The sequence below is a fragment of the Hyla sarda genome, chromosome 2 (assembly GCF_029499605.1).
Source record: "Hyla sarda isolate aHylSar1 chromosome 2, aHylSar1.hap1, whole genome shotgun sequence".
NCBI lineage: Eukaryota > Metazoa > Chordata > Amphibia > Anura > Hylidae > Hyla > Hyla sarda.
This window is the reverse complement of record NC_079190.1, coordinates 393,862,429-393,868,496: the sequence shown is the minus strand read 5'-3', so window position 1 is coordinate 393,868,496 and position 6,068 is coordinate 393,862,429.

The following is a 6,068-nucleotide window of genomic DNA, read 5'->3' as shown; positions in this document are numbered from 1 at the left end:
ACTGCATTTGTTCTATGTTCCACTTTACCCCTTATTCTCTACCCAGGGGCGGACACAGACAGCAGAGGGCTCTTGTGCAAAGAATGTGCCTGTGCCCCCCCCCCCAAAACATCAATTGTTCAGCACCCCCCCTCCATGTGTCACTTACTCAGGTGGACCCCCATATGTCACTTGCTGTATAAGTTTCTAATTATTTATTAAGGCCTCCCATATGCCGCAGCTCATTCAAGCCCCCCACATTAGGTAGCATAGATTCCCAACATTAGGTAGCATAGATTCCCCACATTAGGTAGCATAGTTTCCTCACATTAGGTAGCATAGTTTCCCCACATTAGGTAGCATAGATTCCCTACATTAGGTAACAGTTTCCCCACATTAGGTAGCATAGTTTCCCCACAATAGGTAGCACAGATTCCCCACATTAGGTAACATAGTTTCCCCACATTAGGTAGCATAGTTTCCCCACATTAGGTAGCATAGATTCCCCACATTAGGTAGTATATTTTCCCCACATTAGGTAGCACAGATTCCCCACATCAGGTAACACAGTTTCCCCACATTAGGTAACATAGTTTCCCCACATTAGGTAGCATAGTTTGCCCACATAAGGTAGCACAGATTCCCCACATTAGGTAACATAGTTTCCCCACATTAGGTAGCATAGTTTCCCCACATTAGGTAGCACAGATTCCCCACATTAGGTAACATAGTTTCCCCACATTAGGTAGCATAGGTTCCCCACATTAGGTAGCATACTTTCCCCCCATTAGGTAGCATAGTTTCCCCACATTAGGTAGCACAGATTCCCCACATTAGGTAACATAGTTTCCCCACATTAGGTAGCATAGATTCCTCACATTAGGTAGCCATAGCCCCCCCAAACACACAGACAGACACAGACACACACAGAGACACACATACCGGCCCTGCACAGCGCTTCTCCTCTCCGGCAGCGGCCTGACGAGTGATGTCACTGACGTCCTCCTGAGCGGGTCTGCAGAAGTACGTCACTTGTGCGACGTCCCTCGTCAGACCCCGGTCGGCCGGAGGCAGACTCACTGTCTAAAGTGCTATTATACCCCGCAGCTGCTTTAGAACAGTGAGCAGCGGCGGCGCCAACCCTACCATGAACCTACTAGGCACAAAAAAAAAGGGGGCAGCAAAATGCCGCCCCTGAAAAGTGCCACCTGGGACTTATGGTCCCACCGGGTCCCATGGTAGGGCCGACCAGAGGCGGCTCTAGACTTTGTGAGGCCTTAAGCGTAACATGAACATGAGGCCCTGCTTTATTTTCTGCTGAAATTACATGGTGGTCCGGCTGTGAGATGGTTATACTGTGACATCACTGTGTATTATCCCTGTACTGTGACATCACTGTGTATTATCTCTGTACTGTGCCATCACTCTGTGTATTATCCCTGTAATGTGACATCACTGTGTATTAACTCTGTACTGTGCCTTCACTGTGTATTATCCCTGTACTGTGACGTCACTGTGTATTATCTCTGTACTGTGCCATCACTCTGTGTACTATCCCTGTACTGTGACATCACTGTGTGTATTATGCCTGTACTGTGACATCACTGTGTATTATCCCTGTACTGTGACATCACTGTGTGTATTATCCCTGTACTGTGACATCACTGTGTATTATCTCTGTACTGTGTCATCACTCTGTGTATTATCCCTGTAATGTGACATCACTGTGTATTAACTCTGTACTGTGCCATCACTGTGTATTATCCCTGTACTGTGACGTCACTGTGTATTATCTCTGTACTGTGCCATCACTCTGTGTATTATCCCTGTACTATGACATCACTGTGTATATTATCCCTGTACTGTGACATCACTGTGTATTATCCCTGTACTGTGACATCACTGTGTATATTATCCCTGTACTGTGACATCACTGTGTGTATTATCCCTGTACTGTGACATCACTGTGTATATTATCCCTGTACTGTGACATCACTGTGTGTATTATCCCTGTACTGTGACATCACTGTGTGTATTATCCCTGTACTGTGACATCACTGTGTGTATTATCCCTGTACTGTGACATCACTGTGTGTATTATCCCTGTACTGTGACATCACTGTGTGTATTATCCCTGTACTGTGACATCACTATGTATATTATCTCTGAACTATAACATCACTGTGTGTTATCTCTATACTGCAACATCACTGTTGATACTTACACTGCACTGTGACATCACTGTATATATTAAGCCTGTATACCCTAATGCCACTGTACATATTTACCTTGCACTGCGAGTGACAATACAGGGTAAATATGCACAGTGACATCCCAGTTCAGAGTTAATATAAACAGTAATGTCTTTGTATAGGGACAATAAACAGTTTTGCCACTACAGGGTTAATAAACGCAGTGTTGTCACAGTAGAGGGTAACTATACAGTGATGTCATTGTATCGGGAAAATATACACAGTGAAGTCAGCATTCAAGAATAATAAACTGTGATGTCACTGTGTATAACAACCCTGTAGTGACATCAAATTACAGGATGAAGCACAGTGATCTCAGTTTATTATGAAGCACAGTGATGTCACACTTTATTATGAAACACAGTGATGTCGCAGTTTATTATGAAGCACAGTGATGTCACAGTTTATTATGAAACACAGTGATGTCACAGTTTATTATGAAGCACAGTGATGTCACAGTTTATTATGAAGCACAGTGATGTCACAGTTTATTATGAAGCACAGTGATGTCACAGTTTATTATGAAGTGCAGTGATGTCACAGTTTATTATGAAGTACAGTGATGTCACAGTTTATTATGAAGCACAGTGATGTCACAGTTTATTATGAAACACAGTGATGTCACAGTTTATTATGAAGCACAGTGATGTCACAGTTTATTATGAAGCACAGTGATGTCACAGTTTATTATGAAGCACAGTGATGTCACAGTTTATTATGAAGCACAGTGATGTCACAGTTTATTATGAAGTGCAGTGATGTCACAGTTTATTATGAAGTACAGTGATGTCACAGTTTATTATGAAGCACAGTGATGTCACAGTTTATTATGAAGCACAGTGATGTCACAGTTTATTATGAAGCACAGTGATGTCACAGTTTATTATGAAGCACAGTGATGTCACAGTTTATTATGAAGCGCAGTGATGTCACAGTTTATTATGGAGCGCAGTGATGTCACAGTTTATTATGAAGCACAGTGATGTCACAGTTTATTATGAAGCACAGTGATGTCACAGTTTATTATGAAGCACAGTGATGTCAGTTTATTATGAAGCAGTGATGTCACAGTTTGTTATGAAGCGCAGTGATGTCACAGTTTATTATGAAGCACAGTGATGTCACAGTTTATTATGAAGCACAGTGATGTCACAGTTTATTATGAAGCACAGTGATGTCAGTTTATTATGAAGCACAGTGATGTCACAGTTTATTATGAAGCACAGTGATGTCACAGTTTATTATGAAGCACAGTGATGTCACAGTTTATTATGAAGCACAGTGATGTCACAGTTTATTATGAAGCACAGTGATGTCACAGTTTATTATGAAGCGCAGTGATGTCACAGTTTATTATGGAGCGCAGTGATGTCACAGTTTATTATGAAGCACAGTGATGTCACAGTTTATTATGAAGCACAGTGATGTCACAGTTTATTATGAAGCACAGTGATGTCAGTTTATTATGAAGCAGTGATGTCACAGTTTGTTATGAAGCACAGTGATGTCACAGTTTGTTATGAAGCACATTGATGTCACAGTTTGTTATGAAGCACAGTGATGTCACAGTTTGTTATGAAGCACAGTGATGTCACAGTTTGTTATGAAGCACAGTGATGTCACAGTTTGTTATGAAGCACAGTGATGTCACAGTTTATTATGAAGCACAGTGATGTCACAGTTTATTATGAAGCACAGTGATGTCAGTTTATTATGAAGCATAGTGATGTCACAGTTTATTATGAAGCACAGTGATGTCACAGTTTATTATGAAGCACAGTGATGTCACAGTTTATTATGAAGCACAGTGATGTCACAGTTTATTATGAAGCACAGTGATGTCACAGTTTATTATGAAGCACAGTGATGTCAAAGTTTATTATGAAGAACAGTGATGTCACAGTTTATTATGAAGAACAGTGATGTCACAGTTTATTATGAAGCACAGTGATGTCACAATTTATTATGAAGCACAGTGATGTCACAGTTTATTATGAAGCACAGTGATGTCACAGTTTATTATCATGCACAGTGATGTCAGTTTATTATGAAGCACAGTGATGTCACAGTTTATTATGAAGCACAGTGATGTCACAGTTTATTATGAAGCACAGTGATGTCACAGTTTATTATGAAGCACAGTGATGTCACAGTTTATTATGAAGCACAGTGATGTCACAGTTTATTATGAAGCACAGTGATGTCACAGTTTATTATGAAGCACAGTGATGTCACAGTTTATTATGAAGCACAGTGATGTTACAGAGACTACAGAATGTATAACTGTACGTATGATGAAGATGGCGGGATGCTATCGAAACGTCACACATACATGGGGGAATAAAACACTTTGTTTTTGCACCCTATCTGGGAGTGCCGCTGGATCTTTAGTTTTGTAGATAGATAGATAGATGATATATAGATAGATAGATAGATAGATAATAGATATGAGATAGATAGATAGATAGATATGAGATAGATAGATAGATCAGTGTATCCCAACCAGGGGGCCTCTAGCTATTCCAAAACAACAACTCCCAGCATGTCTTTGGCTTTATGAGCATACTGGGAGTTGTAGTTTTGCAACAGCTGGAGGCCCCCTGGTTGGGAAACACTGCTCTATCTATCTATCAATCATCTATCTATTCATCTATCTCCTATCTATCTATCTATCTATCTTTATCATATCTATCTACCATCTATCTATCTATATCATATCTATCATCTATCTATCTATCATCTATTAATCTATATTTCTATCTATCTCATATCTATCTATATATCATCTATCTATCTCTCATATTTATCTATCTTTCATCTATCTGTTTTTTACCCTAATATCCATGGTAAAATGAGGGTGCGTGTGTGCGCGTGTATACCCCTACACACCCCCAGGAAAGGCAGGGGGAGAGAGGCCGTCGCTGCCCGCTTCTCTCCCCCTGCCTTTCCTGGGGTCTAGAGCGCTGCTGCCGGCCCTTCTCTCCCCCTGGCTATCAGCGCCGCTGCCCATTCTGTCCCCCTGACTATCGGTGACGGCGCCGATAGCCAGGGGGAGAGAAGCGGCGCCGACAGCCAGGGGGAGAGAAGGGGCAGCGGCACCCATTGCCGGCGCCGCTGCCCCGTTGCCTCCCCCCATCCCCGGTGGCATAATTACCTGGGTCGGGTCCGCGCTGCTGCAGGCCTCCGGCGCGCGTCCCCTGCGTCGTTGCTATGCACGGCGCGGCGCACTGACGTCATGCGCCGTGCAGCGCATAGCAACGACGCCGGGGACGCACGCCGGAGGCCTGCAGCAGCGCGGACCCGACCCAGGTAATTATGCCACCGGGGATGGGGGGAGGCAACGGGGCAGCGGCGCCGGCAATGGGTGCCGCTGCCCTTTCTCTCCCCCTGGCTATCGGCGCCGCTTCTCTCCCCCTGGCTATCGGTGCCGGAACCGATAGTCAGGGGGACAGAACGGGCAGTGGCGCCGATAGCCAGGGGGAGAGAAGGGCCGGCAGCAGCGCTCTAGACCCCAGGGAAGGCAGGGGGAGAGAAGCGGGCAGCGACGGCCTCTCTCCCCCTGCCTTTCCTGGGGGTGTATCGGCGTATAACACGCACATAGACTTTAGGATAAAAATTTTAGCCTAAAAAGTGCGTGTTATACGTCGATAAATATGGTAATAAAAACCGATCAAAAAGTCCCATCAAAACAAAAATGGTACAGCTAAAAACTACAGATCACAGTGAAAAATTTGAGCTGTCATATAATAAGCATATTAATTTTGGTGCATGTAGTGTATATAGTATATGTCAATCAATAAAAGCGGGAGGGGTGTGGGAGGGAGGAGGCATGCTGCA